At 38.3% G+C, this 15,866-nt stretch overlaps 1 pseudogene; it reads left to right on the top strand.

Moving 5' to 3' along the window:
• Window positions 1–1,767: 1,767 nt before the first annotated feature.
• On the top strand, window positions 1,768–2,669 carry LOC101519540 (voltage-dependent anion-selective channel protein 1-like; annotated as a pseudogene).
• The last annotated feature ends 13,197 nt before the right edge of the window (window positions 2,670–15,866 follow it).

Raw genomic sequence — 15,866 nt, 5'->3', positions numbered from 1 at the left:
GAACCCCAATCATGGAGAGAATAGCAGGTTCCACTGTCTGACCATGGAGTGTATGTGTCAGAGCTGGGCCTTCTCTGGCTTAGGTGGAGCAGTGGACAGCATATCCAGGTACATATGGAGAATATGCCAGTATATTGGAGTCTGCAGAGTACACTTGATGCCATTACAGGACAGAGGACAGAACAAATTGCTCAACTACCCCAACCAAGTGCTGGCAGTGAATATCTGGGGAAACGGAGACTCGAAGGTGGACTATGTCAACCAGTGCATTCTGGAGAGATTTCATCGTGCGTGGAGTGTCAAGATCAACAGTAATTCAGAACTGTCGAATTATCGGAACCTCTTGAACAGGACCCTCGGAGCATACCCCACATTGGGGACCATTGGATGGTATTGGGTGACTGTCCTTCACCCCACAGTATAGAAACATTTGGGAGGCTGGGTGTGGCTTCTCCCCTAATCCCCTCCCTACTTCCCCCAGATTCAGGAAGAAAAAAAAAGAGAAAGTGGAAATAATGGTCACACCCATCTTGTAGCCATCAATCCTCATCTCCCTAATCAACTATGTAAAAATCAAAAATAAATAAAATGAAAAAACAGAGTGAAGGAAAATATGAGAGTGCATATCTTGATATCCTTAAATAAATGTTATGTTCTCTAAGCAATAAATACATATACTAGTATTAAAAAGTGTAACTGGGGGAATGGCATGGTGGTGTGATGGGTTAAGCTGCATGCAGTGCCAGCATCCCAAATTGACAACAGTTCTCTGGGGATTTGATTATCACTGCCCCACTGTGTATTTTTTTTTTTAGATTTATTTGCTTGTAGTGTAAATTCAGATATATATAGAGGAAGAGAGACAGACAGGAACATTTTTCGTTTGATGATTCACTCCCCAAGTGGCCGCAATGGCCGGAGCTATGCCGATCCGAAGCCAGGAGCCAGGATTTTTTTCCAAGTCTCCCACACGGGTACAGGGTCCCAAGGCTTTGAGCCATCCTCTATTGCTTTTCTAGGCCACAAGCAGGGAGCTGGATGGAAAGTGAGGTTGCCAGGATTAGAACCGGTGCTCATATGAAATCCCAGTGCATGCAAGGAAAGGATTTAAGTCACTATGCTACTGCGCCAGGCCCCCCATTGTATGTGTTGAAATTTGGTATCGTGATGCCTCTGACTTTGCTTTTGGTGGTTAATATTGCTTAACTAACCAGAGTCTCTTGTGTTTCCACATGAGTTTCAGCAGTGTTTTTCTAGATCCGAGTAGAATGTTGTTATTTTGATTGGATCACATTGTAAGTTTCTTTGGGTGGTATGGACTTTTTTTTAAGAATAATTTTTTTTTGAGAGGCAGAGAGAGAAAGAGAGACAGAAAGGGAGATCTTCCATCTGCTGATTCACTGCCCAAATGATTGCAATGTCCAGAACTGAGCTGAGCTGAAGCCAGGAACCAAGAGCTTCTTCTGGGTCTCCCATGTGGGTATAGGGATACAAGGCCTTGAGCCACCTCGGTTGATTTCCCAGGCCACAGAGAGCTGGATCAGAAGTGGAGCAGCTTGGGCTCACACCCCATAATGGATGTTGGGGCCACAGGTGGAGGCTTAACCTACTTCACAGGGCTGGCTCTGTGGACATTTTGTTGAAATAATTCCTTCCAACACATGAACATGGAAGATTCATTTATTTTTCTATGTCTTCTATTATTTTTAAATATTTTGTAATTGCCATTGTAAAGTCATAGCTGCCGCCACCACTGCTGAGCAGAAGATGACGGTTCCTCCTACATATGTTGATCTGGGCAGGTAGTCCAGGGACGTATTCAACAAAGGCTAAATAAAGCTTGATTTGAAAAGTAAGTCTGAGAATGGGTTTGTCTGAGTATGGAGTCTCCATTTCCCCAGATATTTACTGTGGTAGTTGAGCAATTTGTTCCGTCCTCCGTCCTGTTATGATAACAAACTCGGGCTCAACCAACACGGAGACCACCAAAGTGATGGGCTGTCTGAAAATTAAGTATAGGTGGACCGAGTACCGACTGACGTTTATAAAGAAATGGAACACCAACAACACGCTGGACACTGAGATCACCATGGAAAATAAGCTTACATGTGGACCCAAACTGACCTTTGATTCATCCTTCTTGCCTAATACCTGGAAAAAATATGCTAAAATCAAGACTGGATGCAAGCGGGAGCACAGCAATGTGGGATGTGACGTGGATTTTGACATTGCTGGACCCTCCATCGGGGTGCCCCGGTGCTGGGTTGGCTGGCTACCAGAATGAAGTTTGAGATTGTGAAGTCCCGAGTCACCCAGAGCAACTTTGCGTTTGACTAAAAGATCAATGAATTCTAGCCCCACATTAATGTGAATGATAGAACAGTTTGGCGGCTCCATTTACCAGAAGGTGAACAAGAAGCTGGAGACTGCGGTCAGTGTCACGTGGACGGTGGGAAACAGCAACACTGGTTTTCGGGATAGCAGCCAAGTATCATATCTACCTTGATGCCTTCTTCTCTGCTAAAGTGAACAACTCCAGCCTGATAGGATTATGATGCGCTCAGACTCTTAAAGCCAGATATCAAGCTGACCCTCTCGGCTCTGTTGAATGGCAAGAATATCAATACTGGTGGCCACAGCTTGATCGAGGACTGGAGTTTCAAGCATAAATGAATATTGTATACACATTTAACTTAGTCTATTTTGCAGCATAGCTACCTTCGAAATCTAGTGTACCTTTTGATGTTGTCTGTCTGGGATGCAAGTATCGCTCAGTATCACATTAGACCTCCAAGTGAAGGATGACTTAGCTTCCAGGTGTTAACCCTGGCAGAGGTATCGGAGAAACCTGAGTCAAAGGAAAAATCCTCAAAGTCACAGACTAGGGGCCGGGGAAGAGTGGACCCAGTGAGTTCCCTAGAGATGCCAGTTTTCTTTTCCTTCCTTCCTTCCTTCCTTCCTTCCTTCCTTCCTTCCTTCCTTCCTTTTTTCTGTGCTATCGGTATTAATTAGGTCCATTTATGCATTGTGTAGATTAGATTAGTTTTGTTGTTGCTTTGTTGATTTTTGTGTAGTTGATCTATCCATTGGTGGAAGTGGGGTGAGGAAGCCCCTCAGTATTGTATTGGAGTCTATGTTTCCTCTTTTATCCAGTAATATTTGTTTTAATAGCCTGTAGCCCTAGCATTGGATGTACATACATTTACTATAGTACATCTTCCTATTGGGTTGATTTCCTATTCATTAAATAATGCACATTTTTGTCTTTGTAACAGTTTGTCTGTGTACTCTATTTTGTCTTGTATTAGGATGACTACTCATGCCCTATTTTATCTATCTTAGCATTGAATTTCTTTTTCCATCCTTTGACTTTCAGTCTGTGTGTAACTTGCTAGTGAGGCTATTTCTTGCAGGCAGTAAATGGATGGTTTTTGCTTTTTAATCAGTTCAGCCAGTCTATATCTTTTAATTGGAGAATTTAGGCAATTTGTATTCAAGATTATTTTTGGTAAGTAATGACTATGTCCTGCCATTTGTCCATAAATATTGCTTTTGTTTACTTTGGATTTCCTTTGTACTTTTACTAGGAGATGTTCTGTCTTCATGTTATTCCCTTCACTTGTTTTGTTTGGTTTTGGAAGGTCTTTATTTAATCTTAATTCATAAACAAGAGCTTTGCAATGTACAGTACTTGGGGTTGGCAGATTTTTTTTTTAAGACTTGGAATATGTCTCTGCATTTTCTTGTGGTCTGTAGAGCTTCTGATGAGAAATCAGCTCTCAGTCCAATTGGAGATCCTCTGAAGGCAATCTGGCATTTCTCTTATGCACAACTGAGATTGTTTTATTTATGGTTTACTGTTGAAAGGTTGTGGTGAAGCTCTTTTCTGGTCATATCTTTAGAAGTTCCATTGCTTCCTGAACTTTTATGTTCTTTCTTATTCCAAATTAGGAATTTTTCTGTTGTAATTTTACTGAATAGGCCTTCTAATTTCCTGATCATACACAGGTGAGTTGTGACAGTGTGTACTCACCTTGTTAAGATGATGCTTTCTCCTTGTTCATTGCTGGGAGCCATTGTAAACGGTGGGTGTAGCAGGCAATGTGTTCTTGCTTCATGGATTTAGGTGCACACCCTGCCCACCCCTTCAGGCTGGACTCCAGTCCTTATGGTCTTTAAGGTTATCCCTCAGGCAGTATCACCAGTGGCAAGGGCTGCAGTCTCCTGTCACTTCTCTTTAAGAAGATGGCATCTCCTCCTGATGCTGATTCTGATCCTGAGGGGGAGTGGAACTGAGTAGCACTGCCTGACTCTGCAATGGTACTATGTAGATCTAGGAAATGGGACAGAAGCAATATGGCTTCCCTGCTGTAAGCCTGGAAAGTTGCTCAGATCCCAGTAAGATCCCCAGGGGGAAGGGGAAGTCTGGGTGACTGTGGGATTCTATCTCAGCTGAAATGTGAGCAATAGGGCACACATATTTCTTCCTATCCCTGTGGTAGTATGACAGCTCACAGGCTGCAGTAGTTAGCTGGCTGCAGTAGTGTCTCGGTTTCCTCTCCTCTTGTCCCATGGACTCTTCATTGTTTTTCTCTTTTTTTGCTGAAAATTTTCATCACTTAAGCCTCTGGAGTCATGGTCTTTCCTTTGTTGTTTTGGTACCCAGAGCATCTGAAGAGAGTGTGACTATACCATATTCAGTTTTCTTGTGTCTCCCGTAAATACTAATAAGCCTTAAAAAAACTTCATAGATCATCCTCAGGCAATGACAAAAATCAAACATTAAATTACAGACAACTTGCAAATAAAGAATAAATAACACAAGTATCTATAAATACTTTTATAACTCAATAAGAGAGAATGCTGGTGAATCACCTATCACTATTGAAGGTGTCAAAGTGGCAACAAAATAATCTTAGGAAAGGTAAGAATAACAATGATTTAGGCTAATTAAAAGGTGAAAAAGGGGCCCGGCGGCGTGGCCTAGCGGCTAAAGTCCTCGCCTTGAAAGCCCCGGGATCCCATATGGGCGCCGGTTCTAATCCCGGCAGCTCCACTTCCCATCCAGCTCCCTGCTTGTGGCCTGGGAAAGCAGTTGAGGACGGCCCAATGCATTGGGACACTGCACCCGCGTGGGAGACCCGGAAGAGGTTCCAGGTTCCCGGCTTCGGATCGGCGCACCGGCCCGTTGCGGCTCACTTGGGGAGTGAATCATCGGACGGAAGATCTTCCTCTCTGTCTCTCCTCTGTATATATCTGGCTGTAATAAAATGAATAAATCTTAAAAAAAAAAAAAAGGTGAAAAAGAAAATAAATATTTAATGTCTTTAATCAAAGAGCTAGCTGTTTAAAAGTCCAATAAAAATACTAACCTTTGACAGAGCTGTTACAAATGTGAGCATCAGGAGCCAACAAAATAGTTCAACTGGCAAGCCTCTGCTTGCAAGAGCCAGCATCCGATCTGGGCACCAGTCCATATCCTGTTGCCCCACTTCCCATCCAGCTCTCTGCTTATGGCTTGGGAAAGCAGTGGAGGATGGCCCAAAGCATTGGGACTTTGCACCCATGTGGTAGACCTGGAAGTGATTGCTGGCTCCTGGCTTCTAATTGGCCTAGTTCCAGCGGTTGCAGTCACTTGGAGAGTGAAGCAGCTGATTGGAGACCATTCTCTCTCTGCCACTCCTGATCTTTGTAAATCTGCCTCTGCAATAAAAATAAATAAACCTTCAAAAATTTGATTACTAGGAATGTAATTTGCAAAACCAATATAATTTCAAGTATTATAAAATAATGTATTATAAAAGTGTATGTAATATTATAATAAATTACAATGTTGCATAAACAGAATTTCTAGGGAAATATTAATGACAAAAATGGAACCAGGGCATAAAATCTAAATAGATAAATGGAATGGAATGAAAAAAAACTGTCAATGTAGCTAGTTCTATAAAAGACATTAGGACTTATTGATTTGGAAGAAAACTTACTTCTTAGATAGTATTTATAAATGTTCTAGGGGATTTCAGCTTCAATGATGTAGCAGAGTAAATGAATTTGTATTTTCTCCCTTTCCAAATTCCAAAACATTAATGTTAGAATCATGATTAAAAATACAAATCTAGTAAATCTGTAAGAAAAAAGATAATATGAGAACAGGTAGCACTGGAGTAGCTGAAAAATATCAGCTTGTATTTAGAAGATAGAATAATCCTATAGGAAAGCAATCAGTATTGGCAGAGCAAAGGGAAATTAAGATCTTAAGACTGTTAGGGGAGAAAATGAAGACACAGTCAGCAGTTTGTCCTTCAGAACTCAGGAGAGACCTAGCATCTTGGAAGACAGTGGAAAGTTCAGTGCTGAATATCCGCTGATTTGTTGCATGTCCATAGGGTAATTTCAGTGGTTTATGTCAATGTAACCACTTCAAGACAATCTGTTGTAATTCAAGAATAAAACCAGAGACTGTCTGAACTCGTGTGCAACACGAGAGATGTTACCAGGCATCAACAGCACCAATTTGATTGAAGAATTGACAGCTAAAGTAGTGGACATTCTTAAAAACTAGAACATAAGACCAAAGGACTTGACAACAGGGTGTTAGCCACCTACCAGTCCGATGGTAAAGCATGAGCATTCTCAACAATCTTTGCCTCTCATATTTTGATTTTAAGATAGTATGGGTTTTGTTTACAAAATGATGGGAGAAAACCAAGGAAGACAGGATAAGAAATCAGGCATTGTTTTCAGAAGAGCAGTAAAGGAAGTATGCAGATGAAAACTGTATTCCAGAGCTACAAAGAAACACCAAAAATCTATTTTAAGCCAGTGGAAAAACTGTTGATAGGCTTCAATGGAAAAAGCTTTAATTAAAGAGTGGAAAGCATTGAGAAAACTTGCTAATACAAAAAGTTAATGGCAGAAAAAGTTACATTAGGAAATATGCATATTTGTTGTATACTGTTTCAACTCTAAACAATACACAATCATAAACTCACCAATTGATTTTGTTACATTTATGTTGAGAACCAGAGGAGGGAGAGTTAGGGGAATGTATAAGAAGTCCTTCCCAAAACTGAGATAGTAAATAATGTGTACATTTGATAAATAGAAAACCAACAGTGTAAACAATTATATGGAATTATGGAGATGAACACAAGAAGAAAAAAAAACAACTAAAAGATGAAAATACAGATGAGGCAAAGTGCTTGTTTATTTGACTAGAAGCCATCTGACCTTTTTATGATTTGATTACATATGTACACTATTTAATACAAATAAAAATAATTCAAATTAAGGAAATGAGGAGAAAATATTCCAGAGCACTAAAGTAAGAGGAATATTTCTGAACTGATTTTATGGAGAAATCCTCTCAGAATTTAAAAATGATAATCCAATATAGAAAACTGTACATAAATATCAGCTATAGATGTGAATCCTAGCAAAATATTAGTCAACATTATTTATGATTCATAAAGTAATGGTACAAAACAACCAAGATAAGTTTCATCCTGGATTCAAAGGATTTATAATCTGACAAAGAAAACTAAGGTAGTTTATTCTTAATAAACAGTAAATAAAATTAAGCATCCGTTTTTTATTAAGAAAACAATCGTATTATACTAGCTAAAGAATAATATTTCATTGATATGACAAGAAGTCTGCATTAATCACTCATTATTGGGGTTAATAATTACATACGAGAAGAATTACCTAAAATTAGACAAAGATAATCATGACTATCTCTATTGTTCTGGATATTTTGAGCAAAACACTAAGGCAGAAAAGGCATAAATGTTGGAAATGTTGGAAGGACAACTTATTTTATTTGTAAATGTTGTCTATCTGGAAAACACATGGAAATAAATTGAAAATCTGTTAGGATTTCAAAGTGAGTTAATGATCTGTTATAAAACAAATATACAGAAACGAGTAACTTTTTTTTTTTAAAGATTTATTCATTTTATTACAGCCAGATATACACAGAGGAGAGACAGAGAGGAAGATCTTCCATCCAATGATTCACTCCCCAAGTGAGCCGCAATGGGCCGGTGCGCACCGATCCGATGCCAGGAACCTGGAACCTCTTCCGGGTCTCCCACACGGGTGCAGTGTCCCAATGCATTGGGCCATCCTCAACTGCTTTCCCAGGCCACAAGCAGGGAGCTGGATGGGAAGTGGAGCTGCCGGGATTAGAACCGGCACCCATATGGGATCCCGGGGCTTTCAAGGCGAGGACTTTAGCCGCTAGGCCACGCCGCTGGGCCCAACGAGTAACTTTTTAATATTAATAGTAACTGGTTGGAAATTATAATTAATGTAAATATCATAATTATAATCACAAAAGTACTTAAGAATAAATAAAAATAAACATGGAAGAGATGTTTAATGAGATAGAACAAATTTTTCTGGAGGGTTTGATCTGCCTATGTATGGCCACATAAATCAACCAAAGTAACAGTAATTTAAATGGTGATTCTGAAACTTTTTGACTTCATCATCTTTTGGCCAGAAGTCACAGAGGGATTTTGAAATAGATAAAGGTCACATGCTTTCTTCCTTCTCTGTTGCTGTAACAAATGACCACAAACCAGGTGATTTCAAACATTCGGAATGCATTCTTTCATAGCGCAGATATCTGATGTCCAAGACCAAGGTGTTCAGAGGACAGCGCTCACTGTGAAGAGGCTAGAGCAGGTGCTGCTTTGTACTGCTTATACCACTTAGTGATTTGAGGTTTTTCTGTCTTCTGGTCAGATGAGTCTGACCTCTGCCTATGTGGTCACATTGACTTTTTCTTTTTGTGACTCTGTCTCTTAGATTACCCCCTTGATAATCAAAGGCAATCTCTTCAAGATACTTAACCTGAGGATATCTGCTAAGACTGTTTTATCCGAATAAATAGCATTTACAAATACCGGGGATTAGGATTTCATGATCTCATCAATTAAGGAGTATTTTTGAGTAGCCATTATTCAACAATGATATCATAAATTATTCAACCGACTGATTTTGATATAATTATGTCAATCATGGTGAAAGTTTATGAAAGCAAAGGAAAGATGCAGGATCATGCGAAGAATACTTCTCATAAATAATGTGTATAATTTGATACATCAAGAAACAACAGTATAACTAATTCTAAAAAAAATCTACTTACGCATGCCATGCCAAAGTTGGGTAATACATAACTTTTTAAGTAAAATATACATCTGGAACATACTATAACTCAGACATATCCCTACTTTAAAAGCATTCATTTAAATGTCTATTAATAGATATAAAACTTAACTATACATACGCATGTTTACTTTGCATTTTCTTATCTATTACTACTTAAATAAATGGGACTAAAAATACTTCAACGATTCTCACTACCCTAGCATATGTCTTATTTAATCAAAGCTAAAATAGCAATAATGTATTTCTTTTTGGATGGGAGTCTTTCACTTGTGAATTTGTCCAGATTTCCAAAGTCTAGTCTAAAACAATTGAACATGTAAATGACCAAAGAAAGATGAGAAAGTAGAGAATAATTTTTCTACAGGATATTGAGATATATTCTAGAACAAAATAATTTAAAAAGATGTCATAGTGATATGATATTGAGTGGATTAACGCTCCTAGATCCAAGTAGGAATTAAATCCAGAAAAAGATTATGCATAATCACAAGCACCCTCTCCCCTCCCTTCCTATTCATCTTTCCTTCTCTCTCCATGTCTCTCTGTCACACAGCCCTTTATATTATATATGATATATATATGTGTGTGTGTGTGTGTGTGCAGTGATTTCCTCTTGCTGCTCTAATAAACTGCCAGAAATATAGTATTAACAAGCAAATATAGTACCTTACAAGTTTAAAATGGATTAAGAGGGCTGTCCTTCTGGGTGTTCTCGAAGGCTGTTTCCCTATCTTTTCCACTTTTTGGAAACTCCTACATTTTTTGCTCATTTCTACTTTCTCCATTTTCAAAACCCACAGTGTATTGTCTCTAAATCTTTACTTTCTTTGAACTCTACTTTTGTTGTTTGTCTCCTTCTGACTCTAACCATCTTTCCTGCCTCTACCTGAACTTCAGGATTACCCTGGGCTCACTCTGATTCTGGCAGTTGATTTTGTGTGTTAACCCTTGTAGGCAATGGTCTGAACCACAAACCCAACAGTTATTGTGAGGCAATTTGTAAATGTGGCCGAAGACCATAGTCAATGGATTTTAAGTAAGGGTGATTATCCCAGATAATCTGTATGAGCTTAATTCAGTCAACTGGAAGACCTTGAAAGCAAAGCTGGAAAATGAAACCTTTAAACAAAAACATTGTAATGATGAGTAAAATGGAATAGCAAGTTAAGAACTATGTGTAATAAAATATTTTCAACATTTTTATATGACGTCTTCTACAATGAGAAAAATACATACTGACCAGAATAGTGAACAAAGATTAGTGTAAGTAATTAGATGAAAAAAAGAAATGAAAATAGCCCATCTAAAAATAAATGCTAATGTTCTATTTTATTTGAATTGGACATTCAAATGAAATTTGTGAGATCCTGTTTTTGCCCGTTATCTTAATTTTTTTTTGAATAACAGTATTTAGTATTAGCAAAGTATTTGAAAGTAATTGGTCATGAATAGTGTCTCTGCGGGGTGCATCAGCTTTCTTCAACTTGATGTAGCCATTCAGTTTCTTAGTGCTATTTGCAAGGAAATTGCATCAGCTTTCTTCAACTTGATGTAGCCATTCAGTTTCTTAGTGCTATTTGCAAGGAAATATGGTTGACAAAGTTTCGGTTTGTGTCTGCTTTCTTTTCCAAGGAAAGGACCTTGATGACCTCATTCAGTCTCATGGATGTTAACACTGATGCTTATTAAGCAGGTGTTTCCAGTCAGCTCTCCTGAATTTGGAACTACCTGTCTGTGTGGCATTTGATAGACACTTTAGGTACTCACCATGTTCTGACTGTATTTCAAGCATCTATTGCTTTAACTTTCTCTACCTCCAGTATTCTCCAATTCAGTACACAGCCTTTGCAGTTGTCAGAATAAAAGTATAAAGGTGTTGGAGTATTTCTAGATTTCTCTTTTATGTTTTTCTTAACCTATATCTAATCTGGCAGCAAGTATCATAGCTGTACATTCCAAGTATATGAATAACCTGATGGTTTCTCCTTCTTTCCCATGTGCCATATGAGCCCAAACTGTCATCATTACTGGCTTGCCTTAATGCAGTTGTTTCCTAATGGATTTTCTTGCTTCCTTGCTTTTCCCTATATTTATCCTTAAACTAACAAAGAACGAAGTCATAAATATCACTCCTTTTTTCAAAATGACTTCTTATGTCACAAAAAAAAGTCTTGGGACAGTCTTTATGGTGTAGTGGGCTAAGCACTGCTTGGAATCCCAGCTACTCTTAGATTTCAGTCCAACTTCTTGCTAATGCTCCTGGGGGACAACAAATGATGGCCCAAGTGCTTGGATTCCTGTCACCCAGGAGTACGTGGGAGTCCTGGATGAAGTTTCTGACTCCTCTTGACTTCGGCCTGACCTATGCTTGGCTGTTGCAGGCATTGGGGAAGTGAATCCATGTAAAATTCTGTCTCTTTCCTCTTCATTTTGTTTTACCATTCTGCCTTTTAAACGAATAAATACATTGTAAAAAAAAAATCTTTTTAATCTTTTTAATGACATGTGAGAAAGGCAGATGTATAATTTGTCACCCAAGCATGAGACATGCTTAAGAATTAAAATGGAACATTATCTATAATTATGCCAGGGAAACAGGTGTAAACCATCCTTTTAACCTGTTACTCCTCTGATGTCATGTTTCATTATTCTTCATTTCGTTCATTCTGTGCCAGCAACCCCAGCCCTCAACACAGGAAAGTCTCTGCCTTGAGCCCCTTGTATTTTCAGTTCATTTTTGCTGGAATAGTCTCTTCTTAATGATCACTGTTTCCTTACTCATTTTTGCCTTTTACAAATGACATTTTCTCTGTGACGATATTCTTGGGCTTCCTTTTCCATAATCAAGCTTATTTCTTCCCTATTTTCCTTGGCTTTTTTATTGTCCTTCTCAGGACAAGCTAACATACCATATATTTGATTGATTTATCTTATAGACTGCATGTACCTTTCACTGGGACAGAAGAAAGATTTTTGTCTGCTTTTCAAATTGTTTCACTGATATTAAATTAATACATGAATGAGCAAAGGAAAAACAGTACTTTTATTTACAAATGGGATGTAGTAGAAAATACTTTTTTATTATTAATTACATTGCAATATGTGACACGCTTTCATAGGCTCTAGGATTCCCACAACCCCTCCCTATACCCTCCCTCCATGGTGGATTCCTCCACCTTGTTGCAGTATTACAGTTCAAATTCAGTCAAGATTGTTTCATTGCAAGCATATACCAAGCAAAGAGTCCAGCATCTAATTGTCCAAATAAATTCAATGGTTTCTTGGGAAGACCATCTCTGGTCTGAAGGCAGAGCTGGCAGATATCATCCTGACCAGTTGAAAGCCCCAACATAACATCAACAACAGTTTACAACATTATGGAATTAACTGACATGGTATTGAGTAACCAATATGTTAGAAAATGCAAGTTCTGAACCACGTCGTGTGACTACTTCATTGACATTTCGATTTTAGTTTATACACAACCAGCTTCTATACACCTTAAAATGGCTATAGGGTACTGCTGCTATTCAGCTGTCTCATGTCTATTCTCATTTTAGTATTTAGCAGTCTATAGTGTTGAAGCATATTTCTACTGAACTTGGCAGATTTTAGGATAGTCTAAACTGGCTTATAACTCTAGCAAGGGAGTACTTACGTTTTCAATATTGAAATGCTAATTAGTTAAACTATGGTGTATATATTTATTGAATAATGCATAAACAGTAAAAATGACTACAGATATGTTATAAATAATACAGATAAATATATTTATTTAAAAGCAATATTACTCAATTAAAGAAATTTGCAAAGCATTTGGTACATTTCATATTATTTGCAAATTGGTGTGAGGCAGTGTATGTTGTGTTAATTGTAACTACCACTGGACTATGAGATTATAGGGAATTTTTAAAGCATATTTTACAGTTCTAGTTTGTTTCCAGTATTTAGAAAGGATTTGTATAATGAAAAAAAGAGAGACTTATTAGAACTGACATCATGATTAGTGAAATTCTAGAGCTTCCCACTTGCTCTTTATATCATTTTGGACATGACCTCTCATGCTTTCAGTCATGGTTTAACTAGAAAAAGAGCATTTTCAAAACTTCTGAGGCCACAGAAGCTTGCTTTAAAACCAAAGAACCTTAAGCAGCTATGACTGACAGAAGCTTCACAGCTGAAAACAGATTTGGGGACATAGGTTCGCAACTCTCAGGAATCCACCTTAGAAATGAATCATCATTAGCGATAATCTCTGAGGTCAGCCAGCTTTGGTTTGGGGTGCCTTTCTGTGATATGTAGTAGTTGCTGGGAAGCGTAGCTCTTTTTGCATCTAGATAGAATCATGCAGTGTGGGTTATAGGGAAGGGTAAATGTGCTTGTAGCCATGGCCCACAACCAATACCCTGCTTCCTGTCTGAGGACGATGTGCATTTATGATGATAGATGCTGTCCCGATGCTCTAAGTGACAATATAGGATGCCCCCACCCCAACATTCTTGTTGCGTTCTGGCCTCTTCTGTATGTGAAAATTTGAGGCTTGTCTATTATGTATCAGCTGGACTTAACACTCTTTAATACTGCAGCTTTATATCTATTCACAACTAGATAATAGTATTTAAGCAAATATACTTTCAGTTACCTTTCCCCTGATGTGATATAATTTACAGTATTGGAAAGAAATTTGATCATTTGCTTTCTGGCACACTGTTCAAACTATTTATCCACATGTACTAAGACAGTAGAATGACTTTCTAGAACCAAATTTATATTTTTCCTAGTGATCAAAGACATCCATATAAATCTTTAGTTCAATATTTTGTTTTTACTTTTTAGTTGTCAACCTTGTTGACATTGCTGTGCTCCTTAGAGAAAAGGCACCCATTTGTTGGCTTGTTCCCAGGAATGTGCGAAGGTCTAGATCATCCCTGAGGGAAGGACAGACAAAAGTAAATCAAACTGTGCTTTTTAAAGCCCTACCACCTTGAAATAGTCTCCTTTTGATTTTTATCAACCTCACATTGTGATTTGTTTTGTCTGGGTTCTGCTGTGTCTAAATGTTCTAGGATTTGTGTGTGAAGGGCATGAGGGATTCTGGGGAAACAAGAGAACCTAACTTGATAAGGAAGACCCCATCTCCAATTTTTGATATTTATTCTCCTGCAAGATATACTCCCTCAAGGCAGAGTGTATATGTAAAAGGTAGTCTGCTTGGTAATCTTAGGTATCTAAGGTTGTTGGGGCTCTGGATAGGTGTACACATTTCATTTTTTCTCCTGTAGCAATCCCAGCCCCCAAACACTCCCCATAGTTATCTCCCTCCCCTAGGTGACTGTCCAGCTGCCTGACTCTTGAAGCTACTTGACGTTGGCAGGAATGTGCAACTCCTTCTCAACTCTTTCAAGAAATAAAAATAACTCCAAGGCAGTGCTTGGGCTCTCACCCGTTCACCATACCCCAGGGAAGCTCCTGCCTGTGATACCACATTCATTTCTGAATACTGGTATTGTACTTTGAAATTCCAAAACAAAATGCACAGAGAAACATTAGATGAATAACAATGAAACCAGCAGCATTTATTTTTTGTGTGTGGCAGTCTCAGTTACAGTTTATTTTTTTAAAGACCTCTTGGCCAAAATTAGTTTAGGTTTCAAGGCACGATTCACCCTTATTCATATACAAAGGTCACTCAGTGAACAAAGGAGAGATTGTGTGTTCTTGGTGATCACAGATGAAGCTGGAAAGGCAGCCTCTTTCAAAGAAAATGAGGTAGTAAGTGGAAAATGAAAGCAGTAGAATTCTATAGAGCAGCGTTCAACAACAAGGGATTGCCGGCATCTTTTCTTGACATAAACACAATAACACATAGAGAAAAGCCTATCAGAGGGAGGGTGACCCAGGTGCTGTATAAACAGATTTTTCAGACAGGCAGTGGGAGCCCCTTGGTATCTTTAGTTTCTCCCACTCCCTGCTACTTTATCCTTTGTCAGCTTCAATACAGCCTTCAAGGGCACTGGAGGCAGACGAAAGAGAAAGATGTCAGGGGAAGGGAAGAGGGGAGGGAAAGAAAACAGTCTCCTCTCTTAGCCTCTGTGAAAGAATAAAAGCACACAACATGTAAAAATCATTGACTCTCTATCCAACAGCGCCAACATGTTTGACATTGGTTTGCTGAGAGCTTATAGAGAAATTCTGTTGACATTTTATTCACACAAGCCTTTTGAATTATATAAGGCTGCTTTGAAATGCACTGTTGGATATGATCTGAATAGTCAAGATTGAAAAAAAATAACACACACACATACACACATAATACCCATCAACTCTTTAAATGTTCATATGGATCCTAAAATGAAAAGGAGTGATAAAATTATATGAACGAAATATTTGCTTACTTTTAGCAATATAAATACACCAGTGTCTCTAAAAGGAAAATAAAAAGTAACCTGTTGAAAAGGACATACAAGTACCCTCTGCCCCTTAGGGACAGGACCAGAACTGAACACAGTAGGAATCTGAGATTCTGTCCTGCTGTAGATGATCCGTTTTTACACAATAGTTTTGTATGGCACATACACATATATGATTTATAAATTAAAGAATATAAAAAGCAGAAAACATTAAGGATTATGTATATTCATTCTGATATAGTTATAACATAAAGAATAATGGAAATCCAAACAAAT

This window comes from Ochotona princeps, chromosome 8 (assembly GCF_030435755.1).
Source record: "Ochotona princeps isolate mOchPri1 chromosome 8, mOchPri1.hap1, whole genome shotgun sequence".
In the NCBI taxonomy this organism is placed as follows: Eukaryota; Metazoa; Chordata; class Mammalia; order Lagomorpha; family Ochotonidae; genus Ochotona; species Ochotona princeps.
Note: the sequence above shows the minus strand (reverse complement) of the source record. Positions and strands in the feature narration are given on the sequence as shown.